The sequence below is a fragment of the Acinonyx jubatus genome, chromosome C1 (assembly GCF_027475565.1).
Source record: "Acinonyx jubatus isolate Ajub_Pintada_27869175 chromosome C1, VMU_Ajub_asm_v1.0, whole genome shotgun sequence".
In the NCBI taxonomy this organism is placed as follows: Eukaryota; Metazoa; Chordata; class Mammalia; order Carnivora; family Felidae; genus Acinonyx; species Acinonyx jubatus.
In genome coordinates, this window is record NC_069381.1 from 168,225,841 (window position 1) to 168,247,470 (window position 21,630).

The window sequence follows — 21,630 nt, forward strand, 5'->3', positions numbered from 1 at the left end:
AGAGAGAGAGAGAGAGAGAGCAGGAGTGTGAGTGGAGAGGGGCCAAGAGAGAGGGAGAAAGAACCCCGAGCAGGTTCCATGCTGTCAGGATGGAGCCCAACTTGGGGCTTGATCCCATGAACTGTGAGATCATGATCTGAACCAAAACCAAGAGTTGGATGCTTACCTGACTGAACCATCCAGGCACCCGTCAGAGGAATTTCTGGTCAGGACATTGAGATTTAGCAATTTTGAGGTAATAGAATTAAACAGATCAACATATTCACTGTTGAAGAATTATACAACCTTGTAAAGTTTCAAGCTCTTACTTCCTATTTTTAAAAAAAGTTCATATAAGAAATATTTTTCAGAAGAATGGAAAAGTCTTTGGCTCATTATGTTTTGTTGTATATTGTCCCTCATGGCCTTATCTAATTTTTTTTCTGAATGACTCCATTGAAACTGCTTCAGCAAACTTGCTAGATAAGAACTTTTCATAGATTGATGATACCTATAAAGAAAAGTTCCTTAGTGGACATATCTATGCTGTGTTCTTTTATTTGTTTAATTAAAAAGTATCTTCCTATTATAAAGTATAACGCTCACAGGGACAAATGCAAAAAACATCAAAGTATAGTATAATGAATTGTTACAAAGCTGTATCATGTCCTAGGTCAAAAATTAGGACAACAGCTTTCAAGAAGCCACTCTGCCCAGATACTCCCTCTGTTTTAGCTAGAGGTTATCACTGTACTGGCTTCTGTGATCAGCTTGCCCTTGCTTGTCTTTATTGTTTAACCACCTATGCCTGCATTCCTAGAGAATATAGTTTTTGAAATTTATGCAAATGGAGCTACACTGCATGTAATATTTTTGTACTTGTTCTTTTGTTCAATATCATGTTTAAAATGTATTGATCTATTACTCCATTTGAGAAGTTTTGTCTTCCATGTGAAATCATTTTAAGGATTGATGGGAATTTATTATTATGTATCATTAGCAGATATTTGTCTAATCTCTTTTCAAGTTTTGTTCCTCTAGTTGATTGTTTTAATGTGCAATTACAGATAAGTCTCATTCACTTGTCATGATCCTATTTCCTATGTAGAGGATTTTTGATTACTATTTTCTCTAGCTCTTGGATCATCATAGAAATTTGTAGAATGCAAAGATTTTGAGCAGAAGGGAAAGGAATAGATGTTGCCCTTTGAAATGACTGAATAAACTTACTAGAGAAGCATATGGTATGAAGTATGGCATGAAAGGAGCTCACTGATAACAACAAGGTTTCAGAGAATAGGATGTCTGTTTAGTTTCAAGAGGAGAATCAACAAAGGAAGAAAAACAGTTGGCATCTTCATGTTTAGTAACCTTTTGGCTTTATTGCTTGGAAAATTCAGCATTCTGCCAAAACAGTTGCAAATTTATGACAGCACCAGAGAAATAAGTAATTTTGATTGAAGGATTTTTTTTACCTAGAATTCTTTCACACAAGGAATGTGACTATGTTTGGCGCCAAACTATATATGTTATGGAAAAAGAAAAGTAAGAGCGAGTTTTTATTTTGTCTCGTTAATGAGGACATTTCTGTTGCTGACAACAACTTGAGTCCACAAATCCACAAATATTTCACCCTACGTATTTTGAGATGCTTCCTGTGGAGTCCTAGCATAAAGATTAGGTGGACATCTCATTGAATCAAGTCAGTGAAAGGAGCAATATTGGAAATTCAGTTGGAAAAGAAGGACAAAATAAAATATGAAATTCTATTAAGATAAAGTTATTATAAATTAAATTCCAACTTTCTCTCTTTATTCTCTGCTTTTATAAGTGGAACTACCACCTACCCAGTCCCTCAAGTCAGAAAAAAGGAGTCACTCTAGACTCAGCTTCTTTGGTTTATATACTGCCAATTATCAAAATTTATTGCTTTTTTTCTCTTTTATTAAATATTTATTTTAGTTTTTATTTTTGTGTGTGAGAGAGAGAGACAGAGCGTGAGTGGGGAAGGGGCAGAGAGAGAGGGAGACACAGAATCAGAAACAGGCTCCAGACTGTGAGCTATCAGCACAGAGCCCTACGTGGGGCTTGAACTCACATACCACAAGATCATGACCTGGGCGAAAGTTGGACGCTTAACTGACTAACCACCCAGGCACCCCACTCTTTCTCTCTCTCTCTCTCTCCCTTTTAAAATATTTATTTGTTTATTTATGTACTTATGTATGTATTTATTTATAGAGAAAAAGAGAGAGATCACATGCAATTGGGGGAGGGGCAGAGTGGGAGAGAGAGAATCCCAAGCAGGCTCTGAGTTGTAAGCACAGAGCTCAACATAGGACATGATCTCATGCACTGGGCTTGATCTCATGAACCGTGAGATCATGACCTGAGCTGAGGTCAAGAGCCAGATACATAACCAACTGAGCCCCCCAGGCACCCCATGTTGCTTCTTTCTCTTAAACATTGGCTTACCGCCTTCATGGTCTCCATTGCTATTACCTCATTTTGGGGAAGCATTTCTCATCTAGTTGATTGCAAAATTTTTTGTTTGTTTTTTTACCTCCTTTTCAAAGATCCTTTACCCTGGGTATTTCTGGGTATATTTGGAGGGAAAATTCTTTTTTTAATTGAATTATAATAGACATAAAATACTATATTAGTTACATATATAAATGATAGTGATTTAATATTTTTATACATTTCAAAATGATCACTATGATAGATCTAGTTATCATCTTTCACTATATAGTTTTTACAGTATTATTGGCAATGTTCCCATATTCTGTATATTATACCCCTGGTTTCATAACTGGAAGTTTGTACCTCTTAATTCCCTTTACCTATTTTGCATATTGCCAATCCTCCTCCCCCTCTGGCAACCTCTGGTTTGTTCTCTGTATCTGTGAGTATATTTCTGTTTTGTTTTGTTTGTTTTGTTTTTTAAGTTCCATATATAAGTGAAATATATGGTATTTGTCTTTCTCTGACTTATTTCACTTAGCATCATACCCTCTAGGTCCATCCATGTTGTCGCAAATGACCAGATTTCATTCTTTTTTATGACTGAATAGTATTTTATATAATATATATAAGTATATGTACATATGTACATATATATGTGTCATTGTCACCAAAAAATTAGGATGAGATTGCAAAATTGGCATCCTCCAGCACTTCAGTCCCAGATAAAGTCCCTGCAAGGTGCCTACCTCTTTGGCATCTGCTTTAAAACCAGTAGGTGTGTCTCCCTTATTAAGGTCTAGGTGTTTTTCAATATGTTGCTTTTGTGTTGGATCTCAGGGTTAGTTTGCTCATGAGTCATTTAAGAGTGGGATCTCTGGTCTCTACAGTTCTCTATGGTTCTATGATTCTCCTGTTTTTATTCCGCATAGATTTTCGAAACCAGATGTTTTTGGGCTTGTTTTTCTCGTGCCAGCCCTTGGCGGTTGTGTTCCTTGGTGTGGGGCACAATCCCTTCATTCCTGGAGGGAGTGTTGCATATTTGTGAGATCCCTCTCACTTGTGGGGTCACTGTGGCTGGGGTGGGTCCTGGCAAGGCTGTATCTCTAACCCTCTTACCTTTTTTCATGCTTCTCTTTGTCTTTTGTTGTGCAGGTTCTGCTTATCTAGTTCTCAGGTCCTTTTCATAGGAAAATTCTTTCATATGTGGCTGTAAATTTGTTGTGTCTACAGGACGAGGTGAATTCTGGTTCTTCCTATGTTGCCATCCTGAACCCTGTCTTGAAGGGAAAATTCCGAAACTAATCTTAGTTTGACACTTCTTTGTTTAAAATCAGGGTTTCCTGTTTAAATTCCCTCTTAACCTTCAGGATGAAGTCCAGTTTTGATCTCCTTGGCTGTGTAAACAAGACTCATCCCTTGTCACTTTCTTGCATACACCTAAGTGTCAGCCATATCAAAGGATATGTACCAGCGTCTTTCTTGCTTTAGTGCTATTGTACATCCTCTTTAATTTAAACATTCTATCCCTCTCTTTCACTTGGGTAACTCTCACTCATCACTTAAGGTTGAAATCAAGTGACTTTAGGTAACCTTCTGTTAGCCATTCAGTTTGTTTGAGGAGTACCCCCTTAGCATTCCCCTCCTCCTCCTCCTCCTCCTCCTCCTCCTCCTTCTTCTCCTCCCCCTCCTCTTCCCTCTCCCCTTCCCCCTCCTCCTCCTCCTCCTTCTTCTTCTCCTTCTTTAATAAATGGTTTTCACCCTTTTTTAAAGGGTGTTTATTTTTTATTTTTTTATAATTTTTTTTAATGTTTATTCATTTTTGAGAGAGACAGAGACAGAGCTTGAGAGGGGGAGGGGCAGAGAGAGAGGGAGACACAGAATCCGAAGCAGGCTCCAGGCTCTGAGCTGTCAACACAGAGCCTGCCGCAGGGCTCGAACCCACAGACCATGAGATCATGACCTGAGCTGAAGTCGGACGCCAACCGACTGAGCCACCCAGGTGCCCCTAAAGGGTGTTTATTTTGAAAATGTTTGAAAATGTTTATTTCTGAGAGAGAGCGAGTGAGTTGGGGAGGGGCGGAGAGAGAGGGAGAGAGAGGATCTGAAGCAGGCTCTGCGCTGTCAGCAGAGAGCCTGATGCAGGCTTGAGCCCACAAACTGTGAGATCGTGACCTGAGCCAAAGTCAGCTGCTTAACCTGAGCCATCCAGGCGCCTCTGCATTCCACATTTGTTATACTTATGTCAATTATGGGACTTTCTATAATGTTGTTGTGTGTTCCTCCTGTTGTTTGTGAGCTCCTAGATGTCATCCTGTATACTCAGTGTTAGGATTCTATATGGGATACAGCAGATACTCAATGTATACATGCAGGAGTCTGGTGAATGCATGGAAGCAGAAGTATCCCCAAGCATGAGGAAAAGACCTTCCTAGCTAGAGAGCTGTGTGTGTTTTGAGTGTTTTTGGAGAATAGCTCTACCTCTTATTATCCCGATTCACAGAGACTTTACTGATTATTTTATTTTTTTCTTTCTCTAACCATTGGCTTTCAGTTTCTGGTTCTGCTTAATTTACTAAGTGGATCCCTTACTCAGGCAGTTGCAGTTGAAATTCTTAAAGCATTTAGAAATGACCCATGTTTTATACATAACATGCTCAAGTATTTTAATGTGTTCACATATGTTATCTTTATTGCAGAAAATATTTTCACATTATCATATAAATCACTACCACTTACATTGTAATTTCATCATCCTTTAAATCAATATCTAGAGCCGTATAACATTTTAATATCTTTTTTCGTATTTTTCAATGCTGGAATATTATAAAGAATGAAACTTGTGCTTTCACTTATAAGATCCAGAAAACAGTCTCTAGAAATTGGTGTTGGAATTTTATACATAGAAATCCTCACTTTCCTAGTCATACAAATGTTTCTCTTCTACTTTCTTTATATTTTATTGGAATGTCACTTTTGTTGTATACTCACATGCTGTTTGTTTTGATTCAGAAAAAAAGTGTTTTCTCTAAAAGTAAAAAAAAATGTTATTATAAGCTAAATTTAGATTTGTTTGGTTTTTCTAATCAGCTTTTCCAAAATTGTTGGTCAAGCACAAATTCATACAAAATACTCTAGAGAGTTCAAGTTAAAATTTTGTTTCTATTCTGTCAAAGACCATGATCTGTTTTTTGAGAATCTTCTGTTGTTTTGCTTAACTCTGCTAGTGCATTTTATATTTTGCTTAAATTAGTTGTTTTGCTTAACTCTGCTAGTACATTTCATATTTTGCCTAAATTAAATTGTTAAAAAAATTTTTTTTAATGTTTATTTATTTTGAGAGAGAGAGAGAGCGAGAGAGAGAGAGAGAGAGAGAGAGAGCGTGAGAGGGGAGGGGCAGAGAGAGAGACACAGAGTCTGAAGCAGGCTCTAGGCTCCACGCTGTCAGCACAGAGCCCGACATGGGGCTCGGACTCATGAACCATGAGATCATGACCTGAGCCAAAGTCAGATACTCAACCGACTGAGCCACCCAGGCGCCCCTAAATTGTTTTAACATTAGATGTTACTACCATTAGCCTGGTTATGAGGTTAAATTTTCATGTGTTTCAGCAAGAGATTTCCATTTTTGTCATATCAAGAAAATATCATGTATAATCTCTGAAATACTTGCAAGAGTATTACTGCCAAAAACACAATTGTGGTTATATCTTCTTAGAAAAAAATTCATATTACTCATGTGCTGTACATGGTCAATAGAATGCTGGAGTTTTCGCCCAAATCCTGGCTTATATGAATTTTCTTTATCAACCATCTTAACATAGCTATCCTAGGTTTGCCCTGACACTATTTTAAAACAATGGCTAAAATGGAAGTCCACTTATTTTCTTCACCTAAGTTGCAATTTGTACCTTTTTGTACATAAGTTTTTAATTTTAATTCCAGTATAGTTAACATGTGGTGTTATATTAGTTTCAGGTGTACAATATAGTGATTTAACAGTTCTCTACATTACTTAGTGCTCATCATGATAAATGTACTCTTTAATCCCCATTAACTATTTCACCCATCCCCCACCCACCTGCCCTCTGGTAACTATCAGTTTGTTCTCGATAGTTAAGAGTCTGTTTCTTGGCTTGCCTATCTCTCTCCTTTTTATCCCCCTTTGCTTACTTTGTTTCTTAAATTCTACATATGAGTGAAATCATATTTGTCTTTCTCTGACTTATTTTTTTTAACTTTTTTTTAATGTTTATTTTTGAGAGAGAGAGCGAGTGAGCACAAGCGGGGAGGGGCAGAGAGAGAGAGGGAGACACAGAATCTGAAGCAGGCTCCAGGGTCCAAGCTGTCAGCACAGAGCCTGATGCAGGGCTTAAACTCACAAACTGTGAGATCATGACCTAAGCCAATGTTGGACACTTAACTGACTGAGCCACCCAGGTGCCCCTTTCTCTGACTTATTTTGCTTAGCATTATACTCTCCTTTTTTTTTTTGACTGAATAATATTCCATAGTGTGTGTGTATGTGTATATGTATACTATATATATATATATATATATATATATATATATATACACACATACATTGTATATATATATATATCAATTGTTTATTACATCTTCTTTATCAATTCATTTATTGAAGGACACTTGGGCTGTTTCCAAAATTTGGCTATTGTAAATAATGCTGCAATAAATATTGGGGTGCATGTATCCCTTTGAATTAGTGTTTTTTTTTTTATTTTTTGGGTAAATACCTAGTAGCGTGATTATTGGGTAATATGTTAGTTCTATTTTTAACTTTTTGAGGAACTTCCATACTGTTTTCCACAGTGGCTGTGCAGTTTGCATTTTTCCTAACAGTGCAAGTGAGTTCCTTTTTCTCCACATCCTCACCAACACTTGTTGTTTCTTGTGTTTTTAATTTTAGCCATTCTGACAGGTGTAAAGTGACATCTCATTGTAGTTTTGATTTGTATTTCCCTGATGATAAGTAATGTTGAGCATCTTCATGTTTCTGTTGGCCATCTGGATGTCTTTTTTGGAGACGTTCATGTCTGTTTTGTCTTCTGCCCATTTTTAATTGGATTATTATTATTTTTGGGGGGGTGTTGTGTTGTATAAGTTCTTTATATATTTTGGATATTTACCTTTTGTCAGATATGTCATTTGCAAATATCTTCTTCCATTTCACAGGTTTCCTTTTAGTTTTCTTGATTGTGTCCTTCTCTGTGCAGAAGCTTTTTATTTTGATGTAGTCCCAGTCATTTATTTTTGCTTTTATTTCCCTTGCCTCAGGAGACATATCTGGAAAGAAGTTGCTATGGCTGATGCTAAAGAAGTAATTACCTGTGTTCTTTTCTAGTATTTTGATGGTTTCAGGTCTCATCTGAAAGTTGAGGTTTTTAATCCATTTAGGTCTTTGATCCATTTAGAGTTTGTTTTTGTGTTTGGTATAAGAAAGTGGTCCAATTTCGTTCATTTGCATTAGCTGTCCAGTTTTCCCAACACCATTTGTTTAAGACACTTTTTTTTTTCCCATTGGATATGCTTTCCTGTTTTGTTGAAGATTAATTGACCATGTAACTGTGGGTTTATTTCTAGCTTTTCTATTCTGTTCTATTGTTCTAGGTGTCTATTTTTGTGTCAGTACCATACTGTTTTGATTACTGCAGCTTTGTAATATAATTTTAAGTCTGGAATTGTGATGGCTCCAGCTTTGCTTTTCTTTTTCAAAATTGCTTTTTGCAATTTGGGGTCTTTTGTGGTTCCATATAAATTTTAGGATTGTTTGTTCTAGTTCTGTGAAAAATGATGTTGGTATTTTGATAGGAATTGCTTTGAATATGTATATTGCTTTGGGTAGTATAGACATTTTAACATTATTTGTTCTTCTCATGAGCATGGCATGTCTTTCCATTTCTTTGTGTCATATTCAATTTCTTTCATCAGTGTTTTATAGTTTTCAGAGTACAGGTCTTTTGCCTCGTTAGTTAAGTTTATCCCTAGGTGTTTTACTATTTTTGGTGCAATTGTTTGGGATTGTTTTCTTAATTTCTCTTTCTACTGCTTCATTAATAGTGTGTAGAAATGCAACAGATTTCTTTACATTGATTATGTATCCTGTAATTTTACTGAATCTACATATGAGTTCTAGTAGTTTTTTTGTGGATTCTTGGGGTTTTCTATATATAGTATAATGTCATGTGCAAAGAGTGAAAAGTTTACTTGTTCCTTACAATTTGGATTATTTTTATTTCTTTCTGTCGTCTGATTGCTGTGGCTAGGAGTTCCAGTACTTTGTTGAATAAAGGTGGTGAGAGTAGACATCCTTGTCTTGTTCCTGACCTTAGGGGAAAATCTCTTAGTTTTTTTCACTATTGAGTAGGATGTTGGCTGTGGGTTTTTCATAACAGGCCTTTATTATGTTGTGGTATGTTCCCTCTGAACCTACTTTGCTGAAAGTTTTCTCATAAACGGATGTTGTACTTCATCAAATGCTTTTTTGGCATCTATTGAAATGATCAAATGGTTTCTATTCTTTCTCTTGCTGATGTGATATATATTATGTTGGTTGATTTGCAAATATTGAACCACCCTTGCATCCCAGGAATAAATTGTGGACGATTTTTTTTTAAATGTATTGTTGGATTTGGTTTGCTAGTATTTTCTTGACGAATTTTGCATCTATATTCATCAGAGATGTTGGCCTGTAGTTCTCTTTATTTGTGGTGTCTTTACCTGGTTTTGGTATCAGAGTAATGTTGGCCTTATGGAATGAATTTGGAATTTGGAAGTATTCTCTCCTCTTCTTTTTTTGGGAATAATTTGAGAAGAATAGGTGTTATCTCTTCTTTAAATGTTTTGTACAATTCACCTCTGAAGCCATCTGGTCCTGGAATTTTGTTTTTTTGGAATGATTTTTTTGGGGGGGGTGATCATTTTGATTAGTGATTGAATTTCTTTGCTGGTAATTGGTCTGTTCAAATTTTCTATTTCTTCCTCATTCAGTTATGGTGGGTTATATGTTTCTAGGAATTTATCCAGTTCTCTGAGTTGTTCAATTTGTTGACCTATAATTTTTCATAGTATTCTCTTATGCTTGTTTATATTTCTGTGGTGCCGGTTGTTATTTCTCCTCTTTTATTTGTGATTTTGTTCATTTGAGTCTCCTCTCTCTCTTTCTCTCATTCCTCCTCCTCTTCCTTTCTTCTTCTTCTTCTTCAATGAGTCTAGCTAGAGTTTTATCAATTTTGTTGATCTGTCAAAGAACCAGCTCTTGGTTTCATTGATCTGTTCTATTGTTTTTCTAGTTTCTATATCATCTATTTCTGTTCTAATCTTTATTGTTTTCTTCTTTCTGCTGGTTTTGGGTTTAGTTTGTTCTTCTTTTTCTAGCTCCTTTAGGTGTAAGATTAGGTTGTTTATTTGGGATTTTTCTTGCTTCTTCAGGTAGACTTATATTGCTATAAACTTCCTCCAAGTACCACTTTTGCTGCCTTCCCAAGATTTTGGACCATTGTATTTTCATTTTATTTGTTTCCATGTAAATTTTGATGTCTTCTCATATTCTTGGTTGACCCAATCATTGTTTAGTAGCATGTTATTTAACCTCCATGTATTTGTGCTCTTTCTGGATTTTTTCTTGTGATTAATTTCTAGTCTCATAGCATTGTGGTCAGAAAAGATGCATGGCATGACCTCAATCCTTTTGAATTTGTTGATATTTCTTTTGTGGCCTAATATACGATTTATTCTGGAGAATGTTTTCTGTGTACTAGAAAAGAATGTGTAATCTGCTGTTTTAGGATGGAGTGTTCTGAATATATCTGTTAAATCCATCTGGTCTAGTCTGTCATTCAAAGCCACTGTTGTTGCTTGTCTGGATGACCTGTCCATCATTTATTATTTTTTTGAGAGACAGAGACAGAGCACGAACAGGGGCAGGGCAGAGAGAGAGAGGGAGACACAGAATCTGAAGCAGGCTCTGGGCTCTCAGCCCAGAGCCCAATGTGGGGCTCGAACTCACGAGCCTTTGAGCTGTGAGATCATGACCTGAGCAGAAGCTGGCCACTTAACCAACTGAGCCACCCAGGAGCCCCTGACCTATTATTGTAAGTGGGGTGTTAAAGTCCCCTACTATGATTGTATTGCTATCGATTAGTTCTTTTATATTTGTTATTAACTATTTTGGTTAAATATTTGGGTGCTTAAATATTTATAATTGTTGTATCTTCTTGTTGGATTATCCCCTTTATTATTACATAGTGTCCTTCTGTCCTTCTTTGTCTCTTGTTACAGTCTTTGTTTTAAAGTCTGTTTTGTCTAATATATGCATTGCTGCTCTGGCTTTCTTTTGACATCCATCTGCATGATAAATGTTTCTCCATCCCTTCACTTTCCATCTGCACGTATCTTTAGGGCTGAAATGAGTCTGTTGTAGGCAGTGTAAAGATGGGTCTTGTTTTTTACCCCACTCTGTCATCCTATGTCATTGATTGGAGCATTTAGTCCATTTACATATAAAGTAATTATTTCCTCCTTTTCTCTGCCATTGTGGTGTGTGTGGTTGACTGTTCCTTGCTATGTCTTCTCATAAGACTTTCAAGATCGAGTGATTTGTGGTCAAGAAACAAAAGCAGATCATCCCATTCCCTGGTGAACTTGGATGAAAACTGGTAATAAAAATCTGGTTCAACTCCAAGAAGAAGCATTGGAAAAGAACCAACCTGGGTTCATAAGGGATAACACATGAAATGTCACACATATTTATGTTGTATGAAGGTTATGTGCTCATATCCTATCACTAAGTAAACATCACTACTACCTGAACAATACACATGTTTTATTGGGGAAATGATTTTTCTCTGTTACTATGCTTCCCTACCAGTAGGTTGGTTCAGGATTAAATATGTGAGGCCTTTTGTTTGAAAAAAAAAGGGAAGTAATTATTGATATGTATTTATTGCCATTTTGGTACTTGTTTTATAGTTTTTCTTTGATCCTTTCTTCTCTTGCTCTCTTTTATGTGTTTCTAGCTTTTTTAGTGATATTCTTTGATTCCTTTCTCTTCATTCTTTGAATATCTATTACTGGTTTTTGATTTGTGGTTGCCATTAGGTTTGCATATAACATCTTCCACATACAGCAGTCTATGTGAAGTTGATGATCGCTTAAGTTTGAACCCATTCTTTACTTCTCTCACCCACGTTTTAGGTATATGGTGTCATATTTTACATCCTTTTATTTTGTGAATACCTTGACAGATTTTTGCAGATATACTTATTTTTACTGATTTTGTGTTTCCCACTTTTCATATTCCCATTATGGTTGTTCCGTTCAACTCAACCTTTAATATTTCTTGTAGAGCTAGTTTAGTGCTCATGAACTCCTTTAGTTTTTGTTATGTGTAAAATTGTTCTAGTTTTATTTATCTATTTTTAAATTATTTTTAAAAATTTACATCCAAGTTAGTTAGCATATAGTGCAATATTGCTTCTAGGAGTAGAATCCAGTGATTTGTCACCTACATGTAACACCCAGTGCTCATCCCAACAAGTGCCCTTCTTAATGCCCTTTTCCATTTAGCCCATCCCTCCACCCAAAACCCCTCCAGCAGCTCTCAGTTTGTTCTCTGTATTTAGGAGTCCCTTTGTTTTGTCCTCCTCCCTGATGAGTGATGTTGAGCATTTTTTCATGTGTCTGTTAGCCATCTGGATGTCTTCTTTGGAAAAGTGTCTATTCATGTGTTTTGCCCATTTCTTCATTGGATTATTTGTTTTTTTGGGTGTTGAGTTTGATAAGTTCCTTATAGATTTTGGATACCAATCCTTTATCTGATATGTCATTTGCAAATATCTTCTCCCATTCCATTGGTTGCCTTTTATTTTTGCTGATTGTTTTCTTCTGTGCAAAAGCTTTTTATATTGATGAGGTCCCAATAGTTCATTTTTGCTTTTGTTTCCCTTGCCTCTGGAGACATGTTGAGTAAGAAGTTGCTGAGGCTGAGGTCAAAGAGGTTTATGTGTGCTTTCTCCTCTAGGATTTTGATAGCTTTCTGACTTATGTTTAGGTCTTTCATCCATTTTGAGTTTATTTTTGTGTGTGGTGTAAGAAAGTGGTCCAGGTTCATTCTTCGGCATCTCGCTGTCCAGTTTTCACAACACCATTTGCTGAAGAGACTGTCTTTATTCCACTGGATATTCTTTCCTGCTTTATCAAAGATTAGTTGGCCATAAATTTGTGGGTCCCTTTTTGGGTTCTCTATTCTGTTCCATTGATGTATGTTTCTGTTTTTGTGCCAGTACCATACTGTCTTGATGATTACAGCTTTGTAGTATAGCTTGAAGTCCGGGATTGTGATGCCTCCAGCTTTGGTTTTCTTTTTCAGGATATCTTTGACTATTCAGGGTCTTTTCTGGTTCCATACAAATTCTAGGATTGTTTGCTCTAGCTCTGTGAAGAATGCTGGTATTATTTTGATAGGGATTGCATTGAATATGTAGATTGCTTTGGATAGTATGGACATTTTAACAATATTTGTTCTTCCTATCTAGGAGCATGGAATCTTTTTCAATTTTGTGGTGTCTTCCTCAATTTCTTTCATAAGGTTTCTATAATTTTCAGTGTATAGATTTTTAACCTCTTTGATTAGGTATATTTTTGGATATTTTATGGTTTCTGGTGCAATTGAAAATGGGATTGATTCCTTGATTTCTCTTTCTGCTGCTTCATTATTGGTGTATAGAAATACAATTGATTTTTCTGTGCATTAATTTTATATCCTGAGACTTTGCTGAATTCATGTATCACTTCTAGCAGTTTTTTGGCGGAATCTTTTGGGTTTTACAGATAGAGCATCATGTTGTCTGCAAAGAGTGGACATTTGCCTTCTTCCTTCCCGATTTGGATGCCTTTTATTTCTTTGTGTTGTTTGAATCCTGAGGCTAAGACTTCCAGCATTATGTTGAATAACAGTGGTGAGAGTGGGCATCCTTGTTGTGTTCCTTGACCTTAGGGAGAAAGGTCTCAGTTTTTCTCCATCATAGTAGTGGTGGGTCCTTTGTATATGACTTTTGTGATCTTGAGGTATGACCCTCTATCCCTACTTTCTTGAGGGTTTTTATCAAGAAAGGATGCTGTATTTTGTCAAATGCTTTTTTGGCACCTATTGAGAGGATCATATGGTTCTTATTCTTTCTTTTGTTAATGGGATGTCTCACATTGATTGATTTGCAGCTATTGAACAAGCCCTGCATCCCAGGTATAAATTCCACTTGGTTGTGGTAAATAATTCTTTTAATGTATTGTTGGATCTGTTTGGCTAGTATCTCATTGAGAATTTTTGCATCCATGTTCATCAGGGAAATTGGTCTGTAGTTCTCCTTTTCATTGGGGTCTTTGTCTGGTTTTGGAATTAAGGTAATGCTGGCCTCATAGAGTGATTTTGGAAATTTTCCTTCCATTCCAATTTTTTGGAACAACTTCAAAAGAATAGGTGTTAACTCTTCTTTAAATGTTTGGTAGAACTCCGCTGGCAAGCCATCCAGCCCTGGAGTCTTATATTTTGGGAACTTTTTAATTACTAATTTAATTTCTTTACTGGTTATGGGTCTGTTCAGATTTTCTATTTCTTCCTGTTTCAGTTTTGATAGTTTATTCATTTCTAGGACTCAGTCCATTTCTTCCAGTTTGCCCAACTTATTGGCATATAATTGCTCATAATATTCTCTTATTATTGTTTGTATTTCTACAGTGTTGACTGTGATCTCTCCTCGCTCATTCTTGGTTTTATTTATTTGGGTCCTTTCCTTCTTCTTTTTGATCAATCTGGCCAGGGGTTTATCAATTTGATTAATTCTTCCTAAGAACCAGCTCCTGGTTCATTGATCTGTTCTACTTTTTTTTTTTTTTTTTGGTTTCGATAGTATTGATTTCTGCTCTGATATTTATTATATCCTGTCTTCTGCTGGTTTTGGGTTTTATTTGCTGTTCTTTCTGCAGCTCTTTAAAGTGTATGGTTAGGTTGTGTATCTGAGACCTTTCTTCTTTCTTTAGGAAGGCCTAGATTGCTATATACTTCCCTCTTATGACTGCCTTTGCTACACCCCATAGGTTTTGCGCTGTGGTGTTATCATTTTCATTGGCTTCCATGTCCTTTTTAATTTCCTCTTTAACTTCTTGGCTAACCCATTGATTCTTTAGTAGGATGTTATTTAATCTCCAAGTGTTCATGGTGTTTCCAAATTTTTCCTTGTGGTTGATTTTGAGTTTCATAGTGCTATGGTCTGAAAATATGCATGGGATGATCTTAATCTTTTTGTATTTGTTAAGTGCTGATTTGTGTCCCAGTAGGTGATCTATTCTGAGAATGTTCCATGTGCACTTGAGAACAATGTGTATTTTGCTGCTTTAGGATGCAGTGTTCTGAATATGTCTAAGTCCATCCGGTCCAGTGTGTCATTCAAAGCCATTGTTTCCTTGTTGATTTTCTGCTGATATGATCTGTCCATGGCTGTTAGTAGGGTCTTGAAGTCCCCTACTATTATGGTATTGTTATCAATGAGTTTCTTTATGTTTGTGATTAGTTGATTTATATATTTGGGTTCTCTCACATTGGAGACATAAATGTTTACAATTGCTAGATGTTCTTGGTGGATAAACCCCTTAATTATGATATAATTCTCTTCTTCTTTATCTCTTGTTACAGTCTTTAGTTTAAAATCTAGGTTGTCTGATATAAGTATGGCTACTCCATCTTTATTTTGGTGATCATTAGCATGATAGATTGTTCTCCATCCCCTTACTATCAATCTTGAAGGTGTCTTTAGGTCTACCTTGGGTCTCTTGTAAACAGCATATATATGGATTTTGTTTTCTCATCCATTCTGATACCCTTTGTCTTTTGATTGGAGCGTTTAGTCCATTAACATTTCGAATGAGTACTGAAAGATATGAATTTATTGCCATTGTGTTGCCTGTAGAGTTGTAGTTTCTGGTGATGTTCTCTGGTCCTTTCTAGTCTTTGTTGCTTTTCGTCTTTTTTGTTTTGTTTTGTCTTTTCTCCCCTCAGAGAGTACCCCTTAAAATCCTTGCAGGGCTGGTTTAGTGGTCACAAACTCCTTTAGTTTTTGTTTGTCTGGGAAACTTTTTATCTCTCCTTCTATTTTCAATGACAGCCTTGCTGGATAAAGAATTCTTGGCTGCATATTGTTCTGATTCAGCACATTGAATATATGCTGCCACTCCTTTCTGGCCTGCCAAGTTTCTGTGGATAGGTCTGCTGTGAACCTAATCTGTCTTTCCTTATATGTTCAGAACTTTTTTCTCCTTTCTGCTTTCATAATTCTTTTCTTGTCTGTGTATTTTATGAATTTGACTATGATAAGCCTTGTTGCTGAATAGGTTTTGTTGAATTTAGTGGGAGTTCTCTGTGCTCTTGGGTTTTGATATCCGTGTCTTTCTACAGATTAGGAAAGTTTTATGATGTAATTTGCTCACATAAACCCTCTACCCCTTTCTCTCTCTCTTCATCTTCTGGGACTCTTATGATTCAGATGTTATTTCTTTTTAATAAGTCACTGACTTCTCTAATTCTTTTATCATGCTCTTTTGCCTTAGTTTCCCTCTTTTTTTTCCTGCTTCATTATGCTCCATAATTTTGTCTTCTATTTTGCTGATTTGCTGCTCTGCTTGTCCATCCTGCTGCCATGGCGTCCATTTGAAATTGTATCTGGGTTATAGCATTTCAAATTTTGTCCTGAGTAGACTTTACTTGTTTTATCTTTGCAGAAAGGGATTCCATGCTTTTTCTGCCCCAGCTGGTATTTTTATTAGTGTGTTTCTAAATTCTAGTTCTCACATCTTCCTTATATCTGTGTTAAGTCCCTGGCTGTCATTTCTTCCTGTTCTTTCTTTTGGGGTGAATTCCTTCATTTTATTATTTTGAAAGAAGAAAAAGTTAATAAAATAAAAGTAAAAAAGTAAAAATAACACAAAAAATCAAATAAAAGAAACTTTCCTGAGTGTGTTTTTGTCTGGTTATTGAAAGAAGCTGGATAGAGAAAAAAGGGAAAGAAAAGAAAAAAAAGTAAGAAAGCTTAAAAATTAAAAAAAAATGTACATAATAAAATAGAATAAAATTAAATGAAGAAAGTGAAATGGAATAAAAAACATTACAAAAAATAAAAAAAAACCATAGTAAGAAGAGTTAAAAATTTTTTCTAAAAGGGAAAAATAACAAAATTTTCTCTTTCTGGATCCAAGAAAAAGAAAAGAGAGGAGGAAGAAGAAAAAAAAAAAGGAATAGATGGACCAGCAAACAGAATGAAACCTGAATGACGTTACCTCCAGTTTCCCCTAGAACTCAAACTATGACGCACTTTATAGTCTGTATACTAAACAGACAGAGAGACTTGTGGTAGTCCTCTAGGACTTGGTTGGTGCAGTTGGACAGGGCTTGGTGTAACGACTCCATTCTCCACTAGGCGCTGCTGCTTAGTTTACTGGGGTGGATTGGTGTGGCGGGCGTGAAAGGTGAGAATGGCTGGACTGCTCTGACATCCCTGCCTACTACTGGGGATTCACCCTTCCTCCCTACCAGAGCACTGCCAGGTATTGAGCTCTGGAACTTACAACTCTGCACTCCTCTGTTTATAGAGTCCTTATGGTATTGAAACCCTCTCCTTTCTCCCCTTCAATGGTGTTGGGGAATAGATTTCTTGCTCAGTCTTGTGAGTGTTTCCACTCTTTCCCTTTCTTTCCAGCTACTTTTGGGGAGAGTGCTTTTCTTGTACTCTCCTGATATTCTTCGCTCTCCTCCTCTTTCTCTATCCTCTCTCTGCAAAAACAGCTCCCTACCCTCCACACCTTTTGTTTCCTCTAGCTCACCTCTCTGAATCATGTACCTGATGAGTTCTGTGACTCAAGTTATGCAGATTGTTGTGTTAATCCTCAGATCAGTTTCCTAGGTGTGCAGGGTTTGGTGCTGATCTAACTGCATTTCAGGGACAAGAGAAGGAGAACTTGCATGCTGCTCCACCATCTTGGCCCCTCCCCTGTCTGTAAAATTCTTTATGTCCCTTTCTATTCTGAATGATAGCCTTTCTGGAGAGAGTATGCTTAGCTGCAGATGTTTCCCCTTGAGCACTTTGAATATATATCAAGCCACTCCTCCTGGCCCTTGATAGTCTTATGGAGTTTCCCTTGTATGCAACTGTCTTCTTTGCTATTGCTTAAAAAATTTTTTTTTTCTTTATCACTCCTTTTTCCATTTTAATTACTATTTGTGTTGGTGTTGACCTCCTTGGGTTGATTTTGTTGGGGTCCCTCTGTGCCTCCTGGATCTGGATATCTGTTTCCTTCCTCAGATTAGGGAAATTTTCAGCTGTTATTTCTTTAAATACGTTTTATGCCCGCTTTTATCTCTCTCTTCTTTTTCTGGTATCCCTATATCATGAATGTTATTACACTTGATAGAATCACTGAGTTCCCTAAGTCCATTCTCACTTTGCATAATTTTTTTCCTCTCACTTGGTCAGCTGGATTACTTTCCAATTCTGTCTTCTATGCCATTAATTCATTCCTCTAATTCCTCTACCCTCTTATTCTATCAATTTTATTTTTAATTTCAATTATTGTGTTCTTCATATCTTTGGTTCCTTTTTAAAATTTTTAAAAATGTTTTTTTTAAATGTTTATTCATTTTGAGAGAGAGACAGAGCATGGGGGGGGAGGGGCAGAGAGAGAGGGAGACACAGTATCCAAAGCAGGCTCCAGGCTCTGAGCTTTCAGCACAGGGCCCGATGTGGGGCTTGAACTCATGAGCTGTGAGATCATGACCTGAGCTGAAGTAGGACGCTTAACCCACTGAGCCACCCAGGTGCCCTAAAAATGTTTTATTATTTATTTTTCAGAGTAAGAGAGAAAGAGACAGACAGGCAGACAGACAGACAAAGCATGAGCTGGGGAGGGGCAGATTTTGTTCTGTTCTTTCATTTGGAACATACTCTGCTGTCTCTTCATTTTGCCTAACTTTCTATGTCTGTTTCTCTGTGTTAGGAAAGTGATTTATGTCTCTTGCTCTTGAAAGTAGTAGACAGGCAAACATTTTTAACAAAATGGCACTGATCCTCTTCATCAGGGGGAGTGCAACCACTGCAGAGGTCCAGCCAGCTGGGGCCACTCTGCGAAGCCTGTGTGGGCAAGGTTGCAGCTTTAACAAGGTGCTGCATTGTCCACAGGAGATCAGGAGATGGGAATTCAGGAGTTGCAGTGTTGGCAAGGTTTGTACCAGTCTTCTGGTGGAGAGGACCCACGGAGTCAGGACTGAAGCAGGTCCAGCTGAGGGGGGTGGGCCATGGTGTAAGCAAATTAGGTAGTGAGTGCCAGCACGGCACTGGACCCCACAGGTGACAGTGTGATTATACTGGGGGGTGCTTAGTGGGGGGTGGGGATGGGAAGGTGCCTATCAAATCCTTTGTTCTTGGAGAAATTCCTGAGTTAACTCTGAAATTATTAACTAACTCTTCCCTCTGTGCGCCCCAGGCATTTTTCTCAAATTGCTGCTTGTTGTGCTGTCCCTTTATGGGCAGGAATTCAGCTTCCTATCGCCCTCTGGGCTCTCCCAGAGCCAAGCTACTGATTTTTAATATTCCAGGCTTTAATTTCTGCTGGTTGTAAGAACTCTGGAAATTCAGTTTCTGTGATTCACAGCCAAATGCTGTCAGGATTCATCTTCCCTGTGTTGGCTTCCCAATGTGACTATCTGTTTCTGACCCCTTTCTGCACCTGTAGCTCCCTCCCTTCAGTGGCTAGCCTGGTGGGGGGTTAGCTCTCCACTGCATGTCTCTCTTGGTACTCTCTTTGATGTGGTCTCTTCTCTACATTTAGTTGTGGAGTTTGTTTTCCTAGCCATTGTGTTATTTTCTGGGTTATTTGCATTATGAGTGTTATCTAGTTGTATCTGTTGGATGAGGTGACTTTAGTGTCCTCCTACTCCACCATCTTCCCTGGAAGTGCCCTGCAATTTGTACTTTTTTTTAAGGTTTATTTTTGAGAGAGAGAGTGCAAATGGAGAAGGGGCAGAGAGAGAGGGAGACAGATCTGAAGTGGACTCTACACTAAGTGCGGTGAGTCTGATGTGGGGCTCAAACTCATGAACCGTGAGATCATGACCTGAGCCAAAGTTGGACACTCAGCTGGCTGAGCCACCCAGATTCCCCGCAATTTGTACTTTCTATGAGAGGCATAAAACTCATGATAAACTACAAAATTTGAACTTCAAGAATAGGGCTGTGGTAGTAGATCACTCTGGATCTGGGTTATAAAGGTATATAAAGGTATATATTGTCTCTCGATAATTCAAAAATAACAAAATTGGCTAAAAGTTGGTGTGCTCTTCATGGTCACCATGCACCAGCAATTCTAATGCCATTGGTAAAATAATCTTTGAAAAAAATTACCTACGTCCTGAATAATTGCTGCAGTTACTGTTCAACTTTAAAAATATACATTCAAATTAGCATTTTATTACTTATTCTACATGGAAGTTAATTAAAGAACTTTTGATTGTATTGTTAGTTCCTGACACACAAGTAGACTCAACTCTGTTCTTTGAGAGTTGGTTATTAATAGCTTGGAATTTTTCAAGCTGCTTTAGATACAGTCTCTACTCACCCACCCCTTTCTTTTTTCAATTCCTACTTTCTTATTAAAATTTGCTCTTAGCAATAGTTCTGGAATTCATTCAAGTTAAAGATAAAATGATTGATAAAATTATGCAATATGGTGAGGGATATTGATATTTATCAAGTTACACCAAAGGAATGAGTATGCTTTTTAGAGTTTCAGATGTCATTTAGCTGGGTGAATAGGGTAGATACTTATCGGAGGAGTAGGGCTCTTCTTGGAGTAACCTTGAAGTATACTGTATCCCATTGCTACCATATCTCTACTTGCTTTTAAGGATTTTTATGATTATGTGTTTTTTTCTAGCTTTTGTTTGCACTTGATAGAAATTATTTTACCTTTTATTTTTAAAGGCCATTCTGGTTTGAGCATTAGTAATATGGCCATAAGCACAATCCTGGGAAATCTTGGGGACCCAAAGCCTGAGATAATAAGAATCTACTCTGGGATTCTCTGTGAAAGTGCCCTAACTAAAGGCGTGTGTGTGTGTGTGTGTGTGTGTGTGTGTGTGTGTGTGTGTGTGTATTTTTAATTAAAAAGAAGGTATTTATAGAATGTTATCAGAGACACCTAAAGGTCCATAAAGAATGACACTTATATATAATATTTCATAGAAAAATCACCCACTTTCTGTAGATGAACTTTTCAATTTTAGAAGTTCCATTGAACCCAAAGATATGGTTCATATGGGAAAAGTACACAAGGTAATAGAAGACTGTCCCTGTTAGATTCCTTCTCTTCATCTCTTATAGATTTCAGTGTCATAGTGAATCTTTGAAATGGAGTTGGGGATCTGTTTATTTTATAATTTACATAGAAAGAAATGGAGAACTTCAAGAATTTTTTGCTTAGGGTTGACAGAGATTTCTATTGTGTCACTTTTTGATGTAAATGACTTGGTGATTATATCATTCTTGGAATTATGTAAAATGAGTGAATAGTCAAAAGGAGGATGTTTGGTTTTTAATTTAACATAGAGAAATCATGTATATTTCTTACCTAGGAACATTGTTTCTTCTTTCTGATTTCAGAGAGTAGTCACAAAAGCTCCTTGGGTTCATTTTGAATAAAAAGCCATAATGAGAGAAATCAGCCAGAAACTGGAAGCCAAATGACAGAGATCAAAAGCAAATACTTTAGAATAATAGCATCTATGAAAAATCTATTACATTGGTACCTTCAAACCATGGGAAATCTCTAGGGGTAATTAATGAATGATGGGTAATAATAATTTAAACAAAGAAACTTTAAGAGAGAATCTTTCATGATAGTTGGAAACAGAATTAAAAAAACCAAAAGGTAGTCTCTGTGCCAGGTCATATGAATAAAGGCCAAAACTAGGATCAAAAGGATCAACTACATGGAGTTCTCTTGATAAACTGGGGGAGAAAGCCAAATTCAACAGGAAACTATTGGCACTGTAAACTACAAAAATATGAAAAGTTAGGTTTGAGATGTGTAGTGAAACATGTATCTGAGGCTTTTTAAATATCAGTAGAA